Below are 14,303 nucleotides of genomic sequence, written 5' to 3'. Positions count from 1 at the left end.
ACGTTTGTCTTTTGTACATGTTATACCGATTTGTGGGGTGTAGGGGGCTCTGGGGAGAGAAAGTACCTCTTGTTGTCTTGCACGCTGCACTCTATGAGTGGGTTGGCATCATTGGTCCTCACCAATCCCCTAAATCTCTCACGTGTTGGCTTCAAGCGCCAATACATGGTAAACTGCTTCAGCTGTCGGAACCACGTGAGGGGTGGTGTTAACATGACACCACTGGGCGAAGGACCTCCACGAAGATGGTCACGGCGAAAGAGCTCCCAGACGGCACCGCCAGGCCACACCTGCCCTAGACACACCTCATAAATATGATAATCAGCAATCAACCCATACCGGATCGGTCGTCGCCCGGGTTACCAAGGGACGCACCTCCGGCTGCGCATCAGGGCGGAGGTGGAAAGTATGCGACTGGTGCATTGAACAACAGGATTCGTGCCAGAATTAGCATCGCTATTGGCACTTGGAATGTGAGAACCTTGAGAGCAGCAGGCAAGCTAGAAGAACTCACTTACGAAATGAACAGATACCGCTGGAACATTCTTGGACTCTGTGAAGTACGATGGAAGAACAAGGCCACAAACTGTACTTCAGTGGCGCGGCGTTGGGCTTCTTTTTCACAAGGACGTTGTGAACACGGTCATCACCAGCTACAATTAGAAGTCTTGGATCAAACCCCGAAGAAAGACATTCTGGTTGTACAAGGCGACTGGAATGCAAAGTTGGGAATGATGCTTCAAGAACTTCAAGGCACATGCTTCAAGGCACATATGGACAATATTGCAATGCAAAGACCAACGAGAGAGGATTGAGACTCCTGGAATTTGCCACATACAACGATCTCGTGATGACGAACTCATTTGGCCATCATAAAGCATCTATAGAAGATGGACATGGCACAGCCTAAGCGGAGACCACCACAACCAGATCGACTACATCATGGTAAAGAGACGCTTCCAATCAAGTGTGAACATGGCCAACACACGAAGCTTCCCAGGAGCGGACATAGGAAGTGACCAAGAAGGTCAACAAGCAGAGTAACACAAGGATCAAGTTTGACTTTGAGAAACTGAAGGATCCAGCAGTAGCAGAAGCCTTCCAAGCAATGATTGGAGGGAAATGTGCACCACTCATCAGACTTGGATACGTTCATCGACACCTTCAACACAGCAGTGACCGAGACAGCCAGTGAGATTATAAAGAAAAACACACTAAATTCTTGACAAGTTGGAAAAGGCCCTCGTGGCTTCGCCACTCGCGTGTGTGGTCTCGCGCTCCAGTCACTTCGCGTTAGCGCCGCTTTGTCTGATGCCAACAAGTTAAGCCACGATGGCCTTTGCAAAAGGTTTCTGATATCCCAGATTTGTGTGATAGAAGGACAGAGCTGAAGAAAAAGAAAAACGAAGTAGAAGGGGCATCGCAATACAAAGCATTTAACCCTCCGACGCAGAAACTAGCCCTTTTGGGGACCCAATTTGGTTAATTACCTTAATTAAAAAAAAAATGTCAAACCAATTATGGTGATCTTCCATCTAATCCTAGCCAGAGACACCCACTACGGATATATGCAGTCACCTTTAGTATGTGACCCCGGGTCAGGCATATCTGAGCCTGACAACCTGGGCTGCCCATATACACGTGCACAAAACAAAGTCACTTGCGGGTAGCCAAGTGCACGACTTGACCACAGACTATGTATACAACATCTGTTTCCTGTCAATGACCTCCTTATTTATAGTCTACAGACATGTCGAGATTGAATACATACTAGCGGGATGCCGCGCTTCGCGCGGCACCCGCTAGATGGGTAGAGTTGACTGTTTCGTAATAATTACTGTATACAATGAAATCTCGATAATTTAAACTCTAATAACTCCAAACAACTGTTAAGTCAAATAAAGAATCATACCCTCTGCTGCACGCGAGGCGCGAGCCTATTTGGACTCGCCATCAGTCTCGCCTAATTTGTATTTGCGTTCAACGTGCGCGTACATAACGTTTCCTGCGGAGATTGTGCGAGGGTCCAGGACATCTTGTCAATATAGGGGAAGGGGCTAGCTAGGGTGAAGGGTGCTAAACGGAACGTCCAATTTCCGTAAAACCCGTCGACCATGTCACCAATATTTCCGGGGATGGGGAGAAACATTTCCAGGGATGGGGAGAAATGGTTTTTGTTATAGAGGGGAGATAGTGATATTGAAATCGCTGATATTGTGGAGGTTTATGTTTGTGCTGGGATTCATACCGTTTAAATGTTTTAAATTGCGCGCCGATTAGGAAGGTCTTGCTGTCAACAGTTGAATGAAATTAAGTATTCATTGCCGACCGATCGTCTCATGCGGTGTCTTATTATATAAAGCTCATAAATAATGGTGTGCTGGAATATTGTCCAGTCAATTTGTACATTGAATTTTCAAGGTGCCAAACCATTAAGGACGTAGGCCTATACACCAACTGTACAATTAGGTAATTTAGATGAAACGCGGTTTGATCTTGGCCTATACAACGTCGTATCCATCGTTCTCACTACAAAGGAAAGGAGGGGCAGCCAGTGGGGGTGGGGGTTGGATATTGTGTGGGCGTCGCCAGGATTTTTTCTAGAGGGGGGCAAAACATACGTTTGCCCACAAAATGCCTGTTTTTCTCAACACATTCTCGATTTATCAGTTTTAGAGGGGGGCAGGGACATTTTGCTCCCCCCAACCCATTAAATTTACACCACTATGACTTCGCGCCTCTTTTCTTTTTTTTTTGCTTTTCCGCCCATGCCTATTTATGTTACACCTGTGAATGGTCACTTATATTTCCGGGGAAGTGGGCAACAATTTATATTTGTTATGGTGAAGAGGGTGTTTCTTATGTATTAAGTTAATGTCATTATAGCAGTTGGTGTTTTTATTATGGTGATGGGGTTGTACAGCAAAGTATCGTAACACGCTTATTTGCAGAAGAGAGTAAAACTAAAAGAAAGGACATATTGGAGCACTTCATAATTATGTCAAGCACCACATGTTAAATGTATTTATTACAAAACTGTGAAAATGAAATCAGGTATACACAATTTTTTTATTAATAATGTATTTGCATTCATTACTGTACAGGGTAGTTCTTCGACAAAACATAGGGGATATAATTGTAGTCAGTTTTCGGAGCAATGTTCGCAAGGGACGTCGGTCCAGGCTTGTTTACCATAGGCACAAACATTCCATGAAAGACTTTCAAGCAAGACGGCCAAAGGTTATTGTGCAATTGCAGTTTTTTTGTGTTAAAAGCTGTAATCATAAATAATGACAGTGGCATTATAAGTTACAGGACAACATTTTTTTAATGAGTGTTGGTGAAAACTCATGAGAAACGGAGGGGTATGCGATCATGAATATTTTGTTGTGAAATTTTAAGAGTGATTATGTAATTTGGTAATCAAAGACATTGTTTTGTTATCAAATAAGTTTGCCAGGATCGACACAGTCTGCTTGGCCAGTAATTATCGGGTGATCATTCCATCATATATTCTTGGGTACAACTAAGCCAAGGATATGATTTAAAAAAAGGATGGACATCAAACAGCAGAAAAGAGTGATTTTTTTTGCACTATTTCATGACTTCTAAAAATAAAATTATGGCTAGAAGGAAAATGTGTTTTGAATGGGTAAAGAGAAAAAGCAGGAATCTTGCAGTTGAACTGGAAGGAATAGGTGTCTTCGTCTTGAGTTGAGATTCTTGCTTTAGGAACTGGTTGAAGCATGCACTGGAGCATGCTTGGAGCTGGTCATGTGATGTGGGTGTCATCGGGAGTCCTGTGTAAAGGAGTTAGAAAGAAAAGAATAACGACTAAGGTGAAGAAAACTTGCAATACCCCATTTATGCAGGAATTATGCACTACTGAAGTACTAACCAAACATGCCAAACAACGAAACATGTCTTATATGTTGTATTTTTGTGACCCCCCCCCCCCCCGCATATGATTTTATCTCAGCAGAACAGCAGAGACACTGAACAGTCATCAATGTATTAATTTCCTCTTTATCCTGCTTGGGTTCATGTCTGTCATGTCTGTTGTCGAGTCATGTGATTTTCTGCCAGAGTGTATTCTCTTAGATCCACTATTCTAACTGTGTTGGTTTCAGGTTTTAGTCTTTGCCTGTATTTTTTTATTTTTGGCCTGAGGTTTGAACTTGATCACGTCTTTAATTTTGATTTGAGGGTTTCTTTAATAAGTTGGTTATTGGTCTTTGATTTGCAGTAAATTAATTTTGTTTTGCCTATGACTATGAAAGCCATTTCTTTAAAGGAAGTTTTTAGTATGATTTGCCGCGTTCTAAGATTACCACAAAGATTTAGTTTGCATCATTTGTATGGAATGAATGTACATTTCATGGCCTATATACAAATGCAGCAGTTTTGTTGTAGCTAGTACTGAGTAGTAGTAGTAGGCCTAGGCTTAGGACTATAACAAACTAAAGCAAATTTCAACAATAAACTACCAACAAAGCCCAATTGTGAAATCAAAAGTTGACAAAGTTCTACAAACATGTTCGGGTACATGTTTCAAGTGAGGCCTGTAGTTGCGCGAGGTCATGCAGCGTGCAGTAAATTGGCCACATTAAGCCTAGCTAAGTAAACACACGGCCAAACTCGGGCCGAGGCCTTCCCCCGTACAACCCTCCCCGTACAACCCTCCCCGTACTACCACCAGACTACGCCATCATTGGACACTCACAAACTCACACTTTTCACAAACAACAATGCTTCTCAATGCCAGTGGCATTTTTCACAAACAAAAATACATATCATAAATGAGACTTACCGTTCAAAGAGAAAACTGGAGCAAGGAGGAACAGATACATCAACCATGTCAGCAATGCTGTGCTGTTGCATGCGCTGCATGCTCACAACGAACGTACATGTATACGTGGCACGTCAATTATCCGGCCCGTACGCTGCATGCTCATAAACGAACGTGGCACGTCAATTATCCGGCCCGTACGCAAGATGGCGGCCGGCTCAATGGGGAAAGGAATTCTGGGAAATAGGGTGGAAATAGCCGGGCCCCGTTCCGCATCCCCCGCAGCCAACAGGCGCGATGGAGACGGGAGACCGGTCGGAAAAATGGCAGCGCCCCCGAATCATTTTCGTGATTGTAGTATAGATAGATACAGCGTTGTGTAGCCTCAAACCAAGGCGCTAAATGTCTGGGTCCCCGGAGGGACCCCTTACTGTAAGCGTGTTAGTAAATGGGCTTTCTGCGTCGGAGGGTTAATCAGGAAGTCAAAAAGGACATGAAGAAAGCAAAAGAGAATTAGATAAAAGAACAGTGCGAAGATATTGAGGAAAACCTACAAAAGAACAATAAGAAAACTTACCAAATTGTGAAACACCTGATAAACACAAAGCAAGGGCGAGTTACCACCATACAGGATGAAGCAGGAAACTGTCTTACAGAGAAACAGGAGATTCTAAAGAGATGGACAGAATACTGCTCAGAGCTGTACACCCAAAGAGCCACAGGTGATCCAGAAGTACTGAATGTCCCTCCAGCAACAAAACCGATAACTACCCCATCCTTTGTGAAGAAGTGGAGACAGCAGTGAAATCGCTGAAAAAGGGGAAAGTCGGCAGGAGTGGAATACATTCCAGCAGAGCTGGTTCAGGCAGATGGAGAGGCCGTAATTACTGCCCTAACAACTATCTGCAACAAGATCTGGTAGACAGGAGAATGGCCGACACCATGGACTCAGACACTGAGAAAGGCAATTTACAACAGTGTCAAAACTACCACACAATCAGCATTATAAGTCATCCAAGCAAAGTCATGTTGAAAGTATTGCTAAACAGACTGAAGCCGCAAGCAGAAAAAATCATTGCCGAGGAGCAGGCAGGCTACCGAGCAGGGCGCAGCACAACGGAACAGATACTTAACCTCAGAATACTGTGCGAGAGATATCTACAACACCAGCAAAACCTCTACCACTTATTTGTGGATTTTAAGAAAGCATTTGACAGGGTGTGGCATGCAGCCTTGTGGGCAATTATTAGGATGTACAACATCACTGCAAACCTGATTAGGGTCATAGAGCACCTCTATGACAAGGCCACAAGTGCAGTATACTTCAGTGGCAGCAGAGGGCACTGGTTCAGGACGACAGTTGGAGTCAGGCAAGGTTGTCTACTCTCTCCCACGCTCTTCAACATCTTTCTGGAGAGAATCATGACGGACGCACTGGAAAACCATGAAGCGACTTTCAGCATCGGAGGCAGGGCTGTCATCAACTTGCGTTTCGCCGACGATATCGATGGCGTAGCTGGAGAAGAACAGGAGCTTGCCAAACTAGTGGAAGGCCTTGACAAAACATCCTCATATCCTATGGCCTGGCGTAAAAATCAGTGCAGAGAAGACCAAACTCACGACCAACAATATTGTGGCGGATTTTACTATTGCCAGGTCGGTTGTCCTCGGCGAACACTCGCGGGTAAGGCGAGTAACCCTAACAGCGCCGAGGTGCAGGTCCGTTCGGTTGGAAATATACCACCACGTATACTCAGTCTACTCACTGATCGCTGACTTCCAGACAGACAATACAGACTGACAAACATGTACAAATGACTGACGCAATGACAAAAGAAAGAAGGTTTCACTGATTTATTTAATTAGATCAATTATTATGATTAGAGTGATTTGCTTGAATACGCCCTAAATAGCGTCTCAAGTGATTGCTATGGCGCCTCTAGTGAGTGTATAGCGCCTCCCGTGAGTGTATAGCGCCTCCGCCGCCACTAGTTTGCACTTATCCACCACGCAAGTGCCGCATTTATGCACTTCTAAATGTCGCGCACAGTTGTTCCCTCAGCAACGCCTCCCGTCTCCTCGGGCCTCAAAGGGGTAGGCTCCTCGTGAGCCTGGTTTATATGGAGCGTGTAACTCCTCGATGAGTCCTAACGCCTCCAGCGGTACCTACAGCAGCCCTGCGCCTCAGTGCTCGGACCGACGCCTCAGTAGATGTACGCTCGCTAGCGTACGTCGTCCCTCGAGGCGTCCGGCCAACAGTCGCGCCTATGGCTCCGCTATATGCCCCACGCTAAAGGTAGGTAGGCACATATACTTACTGCAGTACGCCCTTTCGCCTCCTTGAATTGACGCTCCGGTAGCTTGGTTGGTCCTTCCTGCACGAGTAGCGTTCCCCAACTGACTAGCCCGCTGGCGGCGACAAACTAATTGCGCGTCTATCGCTTTCTATGGCGCGCCATTTCAAAACAAATTATGTCAATTGCTCAAATGTTACACAGCTTCCTTCTAAGCCTGAACGTCCCGTTCAGAATCAGCTGACACAAATCACTACAAACATTAGCAATTGCTACTTAATTATGCACAAAGAAAATTAGCAGGGCAAAATTAGTAACACTAAAAACTTATTTATTCAAAATGATCGGCTTCTAATCACAACATGGCGACGTCTCTAAATTATCTCACTTTTTCGCCATCAATAATTTAAGTAGACTAACATCAAGTGCCCCATGTCGCCTCATAGTGTCTCATAACTTAGGACACTGTTTCCTCATAAATTTAGTTTATCAAAACGTTATATAAACGAGGCAAGTCTCTGACTAACAATTTTTAGGGAACAATCTATTCTACAAAAACATTTCTTTTCTTTTTAACTAGTAACTTCAACAAAACAAGTGGAAATTGCAGATCTGCAAATATCTGGTAGGGTTGGCCTTGAAGACTATTTCTTCTCGAATAGCTGGTCAAAGTTGACTTCGTAGATTCGCTCTACCCGGGTTTCGCTGACTTTGGTTCCATCCTGGAAGGTTGTCTGAGTGCTAATTTCTGTAACTCTGGTGACGTGACCTCGGAGGACATCTTGTAGGGCCATTGGTTCTACCGGCCGGAACTGCGGTTCTCTTGGTTCCGCGTTGGGGCGTGACTCGGTTTCCGACGAGTCCTCGGGATGGCTGCTGGCTTCATCCTCTGCTTTTTCCTGGCGCATCCTCTCTAACAATGCCAGGGGTTTGCCACTTGTCCTAGGTGGCCCACGAGGAGTCGCTGTTTCCTCTATCACCAGCGACAAAGAAGCAGGTGACAATGAGATTTCTGCAGGGGCACTGGACGATTGGGGGCATGTCAGATTCAAGGGTTCCTCCTGGACGTGCCTAAAGTCCCCGACGGTGCAAGGAGATTCCACTGGCGTGTCAGCCACTCTCCTTCGCTTCACCTCCGTGTGCGGTTGCTCCTCTGGGCACTTGCTGCAAGCCGCCGGTGCTCTCGCCCGTTTCTCCTTTCGCAGCATCTCTCCCACCTCTTCCCAACTGGTGGCATCTCCAAGATCGCGTTCGGCCTGTGCGCTGCTAACCCTCTTTGGTGGGTTACGCGTGATGTGTTGTCCCTCCTGATGTTGTCTCTTTGTGTTTGCGGTCCTTCCTTTCTGTTTCCGTCTCCAGCAAGATTGATTCCACTTCAGTAAGTTGATTTGGATGTTCCTGACGGTAGTGCCTCCTCATGTTATCTTTCCTGTTGCAATAGAAGTCGCATTGCAAACACCAGCAATACAACTTTGGACCATGCGCTATCTGCATGTGTCGGTAGAGGCTCCTCCTCTGGTTGAACTTCTCCTCACACTCCTCACAGGCAAAGGTTCTCTTCTCCTGCCGTCTGGGCTTCTCCATTGTTCGACTGCAATGGGGAAAACACACAAAAACACAAAATAAGTTGCAATCAAATATAAACACTATAGTTCTGCTTTCTCCATGCAGCTATTAACAGTCCTTATTCTTTTTCTCCCTCTCTCTCTCTCTCTTGGCAATCCTATCGGAAACGGCAAGGTAACTTCCGTATCCTAGCCGGGTTACGTCTCGGAAGCACTGTGCCGTTGTTCTGGTCACTATCCTCCATCACTGGTGGTTCAGGGGCCAAGTTGTTGGAAGCTTCGGAGCTTCCTTCTAAGTTTCCACCCCCAATGGAATCCTGAACTGGAGTCACCTCTGGTTTATCTCGATTATTAGCCTCATGCAACGGTACTGCCTGGTCATCATGGGTCACGCCTTCATTTGCTACCTCCTTCCTTGGGCGGTGCTCCCAGGGTTGTAGTTGTGGACCCTGGTAGGGTTTCAGTCGATCAAAGTGCACTACTTGCATCTTTCCCCTAGGCTTCTTCTGGATCCTGTAAGTAACGTCCGACAATTTCGTGAGTATCAGATATGGGCCTTCCCAACGAGATGTTAGCTTGGGGGAAACTCCCTTCTTCTTAGCATGGACGTACAACCATGCAAATTGGCCTTCCTCGAGACCAGTTCCTGCCGTTCTCTTATCGTATGTCTTCTTCTGATGTCTCGCGCTGGTCCCAAGCTTCTGCCTCGCCCGGTCGTGGGCAGTTTGCATTTGATGGCGTAGGTTTTCCCCATAGTCCGTATTGGGACCCCTGCCCTCCACTGCAATCGTTTGCGTGGTAAGGTCAACTGGCAGCCTGACTTCTCTTCCAAGCATGAGCATATTAGGAGTCTCTCCTGTTGACTCCTGGGGAACAGACCGGTACGCACATGTAGCAAACGCCAACTGTTTATCCCAATCCTTTTGGTGCTTGGTAGGGTCTATCATCATTGAAACAGTGTTTAGTAAGGTCCGATTAAATCGCTCCACAAGCCCGTCAGATTTCGGGTTGTAGGCCACCGTTCGAGTTTTCTCAATTCCAAGGATCTTGCACATCTCTGCAAATACTTCTGATTCAAAATTCCTTCCTTGGTCTGAGTGAAGTTCGCGCGGAACTCCGAATCTGCACACAAAATTCTCCACGAAGGCCTTTGCCACTGTCTCCGCAGTGCTGTCCGGAAGGGCATATGACTCCATCCATTTTGTGAAGTATTCCCCTATTACGAGGATCCACTTGTTTCCGCTTTCACTCTCCGGTAATGGTCCAACGAGGTCCAAAGCAACCCTGTCCATGGGCATGTCCACCTGGTGTTGTTGAAGAGGTGCCCGCCTTTTCCTGGGCGGGGATTTCCGCTGGGCGCACCTCAAGCATCTTCGGCAAAATGACCTTACGTCCGCCGCCATCCCAGCCCAATAATATCTGGTCCTCACTTTCGCCAGTGTACGCTCCACCCCAAAGTGTCCACTGGTCACACCTGCGTGTAGCTCCTCCAGGACAACCTCCCTGTATTCTCGTGGCAAGATCACCTTCCACTCAATATCTCGCCCATCATGCGACTCCCAACGTCGGCACAGCACTGAGTCCCTTATTTCCAACCGTTCCCATTGCCCCAAGTATATCTTGCCCACTATGCCTCGTGCTTGAGCATAGCTCCAGTCCGGACGTTCTTCTGATCCTGTCTTGCAGTTAACAATCCCGCAAAGTGTGGGGTCCCGGAGCTGGGCCTCGGCGATATCCTTCAATGTTATGGTTGGTTCCATTTGCAACAACCTGGTCACCATTTTCTCCTCTCGTACTACACTGTCTTCACCTGACAGAACGTCAGTTACTTCAGCTTTGGCTCCAACCTCTGTCTTAACATCATCCGCCAGGCCACACTGACTACAAGGCTTGCGCGACAAACCGTCCGCATTGCCATGTTTCTTGCCTGGGCGGTGAATGATCTCATAGTTGTACTCTCCAATCACTTGTAGCCAGCGGGCTACCTGTCCTTCCGGGTCTTTGAAGTTGACCAGCCAGCGTAATGCGGCATGATCAGTACGGATGGTAATCTTTCTCCCATACAAGTACTGTTTAAAGTGCTTGAGGTAAAAGACGACTGCCAAAAGCTCTCGGCGAGTCACACAGTAGTTTCTTTCAGGACGGGAAAGAGTCCTACTCGCATAAGCGATTACCCGTTCTTCTCCTTCTTGTATCTGTGACAGGACTGCTCCGATGCTTTCCCCGCTGGCGTCCGTGTCCAGTACAAAGTCACCTGTTGGGTCCGGGTATGCCAAGATGGGCGCCTCCTGTGAGTGATTCTTCAGAGTCACGAATGCCACCTCACAGCTATCATCCCAAAGGAATTCCCTTGACTTCTCTGTGAGCCGGTGGAGTGGGCGAGCCACGTCTGCAAATCCCTTAATAAATCTGCGATAGTAGGAGGCCAGTCCTAAGAAACTTCGCACTCCTTTCACATCTGTCGGGGTAGGCCATGATTTAACAGCCTCAATTTTGTCCGGGTCAGTGGAAACTCCGGCTGGCGAAACCACATGTCCCAGATATTTCACGGTCTCCTTGAAGAGAAAGCACTTTTTCGGCTTTAACTTCAATCCAGCCAATCTAAATCTCTGCAGCACCTCGCGCAGGCGCTGTATCTCCTCCATGACGCTTCTCCCGTATACGATAACGTCATCGAGGTATACGAGTAAAGTCTCCCATTGTAGCCCGGATACGACCCTTTCCATCAGCCTTTCGAAGGTGGCAGGGGCATTGCACAAGCCGAAGGGCATGACCCTCCAGCTGTACAAGCCCCCGCGCACCACGAAGGCTGACTTTTGCTTCGCATCCTCATCGAGCTCGATCTGCCAGTAGCCAGATGCAAGGTCTAAGGTGGAAAACCACCTCGCACCTGACAGTGCATCCAGGGTGTCGTCGATGCGAGGAACTGGGTACGCATCCTTAATAGTTGTCTCGTTAAGTCCCCGATAGTCGACACAGAAGCGTTGGCTTCCATCTTTCTTCCTTACTAGCACCACATTTGAGGCCCAGGGGCTGTCTGATGGCGTAATCAGTCCCCTCTTCAACAAGTCCTGCACCTGTCGGTCAATCTCCTGTTGCTTGCACAATGGCTGCCGGCGGGGCCTCTGCCTGACAGGTCGTGTTTCTCCCGTGTCGATATGGTGCTTCACCCAATCATTTCTCCCAATGTCATGATCGCCCTCCGAAAATACATCCGCAAAATCAGTGAGCAGCCGAGCCACTGCGTAGTGATAACAGGGATCCAGATTCTCCACACTGCGTTTCCAGAGATCCTCAAGGTGGCCGGGGACATGTACATCCTTGTTTTCATCTCCGGGTTCAACTGCATGTGCCTGCAGCACATCTCTCTCTACCACCGGTGTGAGGCGTCCGGCTGTCGTGCCCGACCGAACCATACACTCTCGGCTGCCCGGATTAAGCAACCGCAAGGCAAGTACTCCCTCCTTAGGATCTACCAACGTTCTTGCAAGAATCAAGCCTTTTTGCGCCAACTCACCACCTCCTTCAATCGGTTCTATAATCCCCAGGTCACCTGATTCGAAATCACGGGTCACTCTTCCTTGAACAAGAGCTTCGTGTCCGGGCGGAATGACAGTCGTTTCTGCCACAACCACCCTGACATGCAAGGTAGTTCCCCATCTAGTTGTGCACCGTATGTGTTCTCCGTGAAGCAAAAGTTCACACTTGTTGAAATCCAGTGTCCCTCCGGTTGGGAGCAGAAAGTCCATCCCGAGTATGCCTTTGGTTTTGACTTTGGCAATGACTGCCCGTACTGGGCACGCTGTCCTTCCAATACGCAAGTCCATGTTTGCCACACCTACTGTTTCCATGACACTACCATCTGCCTGCACGACTCGGATGCCATCCTGCTCCAACGGTGGGCGTCTCTCTGTCGGTATCTGATAGTAAATCTCCTTCGAGATTATTGTGTCCGTCGTCCCGGTATCCACCAAGAACGGGATAGTGACTGACCGAAACTCTCCTTGTACGTAAAGTCCCTGCTTTGGAACAACCAATGGTGCAAATATTTCTCTTTTGTCGTCAGGGTTGAGATGAGTTTTGTCCTGTTGAACTTCTGAGCCCATTGTCGGTTGACCCTTCTGTTCACCCAGCCTTCTCTTGGGTCGCAGAGTCGGCTGGCGGCCGTTTCCCGAGCGCCTCCGTGCAGGGGAAGTTGGGTTTGGGCAATCCTTTGCAAAATGTCCATTTCCTTGGCACCCGTAACACCTGTCATCCGGGTTGGCTATCCTACGCGGTCTCGGGTGGTATACGCCTGTGTCTCTTCTCTTTTCAGGCTGAGGTGACTTTTCCTCAGTTGCTTGCTCGTCTCTCATATTGCTGTAGTATTGCTTTAGATGGTCGACTACATCAGCTATGATGGTGTCCCGGTACTCCTCCTCATCTCGCCCCATGCGGCATTTCTTGTCCTTTTTTCCACATCGTTGTTCCTCAATCCGTTCAAAATTCTCCGTCGCCAGCGCCGCACGAACGGCGTCATTCAGAGAAGACGGCCTTGACCGGAAAACTCCCTCCCGAATGCTCTGGCTGGCGATTGCGTCTGAAAAATGCCCACGAGCCAATCTATCCCTACTGTCTTCCGTCAACTCCGGATATGATAGGGTAGCCAACTCGCGGACTGCTTCTCCAAGTTCCTGTAAAGTCTCCTTTGGGCCTTGGCGACGGTTTCTCAGTTCCATAAGGAAGTTCTCAGCCATCTGCCCCGGCCCAAAACGTGTATCGAGTAGTCCAATTAGTTCAGTATACTTGTATCGCCGGGCTTGTCCTTCCCCTTGGCGATTAGTCAAAATTTTCACAGCGGATCCTTGCAAACTTGCGGCCAGGAACGCTGCAGCTTCCTCATCATCCCAGCCATTTACTCGCCTACAAGACTCGAAGTGTTCCCTGTAATCTATCCAGGGCTGTTTTCCGCTGAATCGATCCGGAACAATATTAGGTCGTTTGGCTTTTCCTCCAAGTCGGTCCTGCCACTCTTGTGACGATTGAATCCGCTCCTCTCTCTTCAATGGCCACGGGGTGCTAGGAGAGGTTGGCCTGCCCTCCTTCGCATCACCGTGTTTGTCGTTTGTGGGGGTGGCGCCTCCACTCTCTGGAGTGCCCTCCACCGGAGGCGTTATAGCTCCTCCACGATCAGTAGTCGGATGTGTCTGTGCCGTCGACTGTGGTTGTGGCAAGTATGTTTTATTCTTCATCATCGTTCTCATCGGTGTAGATGTGTTCCGGCCTGTCTCCGTACCGGTTCGCTGCATCTGTTTTACGCGCCCAAACATGGAACCATAACCAGAGGTCTCCATGTCACGCGTTAAGTCATACTTAAATTCGATTTCCTTGTCATCCCTCTCGGGCCTCCTGTGTATCCACCCACGTTGGTGGTGTTCTTCTTCCGGAGACCCCGGGGATTGAGACAAAAATTGCCCCAACCGGGTCTCGGCACGTTCCTTTTCTCTCATCGAGTTTGCCAACTGATCCTCTTTCAGTTGGACTTCCATACGCAGTAGGTTAATTTCCTCCTGCAACATCGGCACAGGTCGCTCGCCTGTGAGGGTACCTGTGCTTTCTCTCTGTTTCCTGCTCATCTCGTCCGAGCACTTGGCCTTGGCCATTCAGTGTCAGCGT

At 47.9% G+C, this 14,303-nt stretch overlaps 1 long non-coding RNA gene across 1 annotated transcript; it reads right to left on the bottom strand.

Moving 5' to 3' along the window:
* Positions 1–3,602: 3,602 nt before the first annotated feature.
* LOC119728941 lies at positions 3,603–5,152 on the bottom strand. Its single transcript, XR_005271166.1, has 2 exons — positions 4,811–5,152; positions 3,603–3,800 (listed from the first exon to the last, which is right to left on the bottom strand). It is a non-coding gene; the product is annotated as an uncharacterized LOC119728941 (long non-coding RNA).
* Between the last annotated feature and the right edge of the window lie 9,151 nt (positions 5,153–14,303).

This window comes from Patiria miniata, unplaced genomic scaffold, assembly GCF_015706575.1.
Source record: "Patiria miniata isolate m_02_andy unplaced genomic scaffold, ASM1570657v1 HiC_scaffold_1, whole genome shotgun sequence".
NCBI classification, from domain to species: Eukaryota; Metazoa; Echinodermata; class Asteroidea; order Valvatida; family Asterinidae; genus Patiria; species Patiria miniata.
The sequence above is the reverse complement of the archived record's forward strand: the minus strand, read 5'-3'. Positions and strand labels throughout refer to the sequence as shown.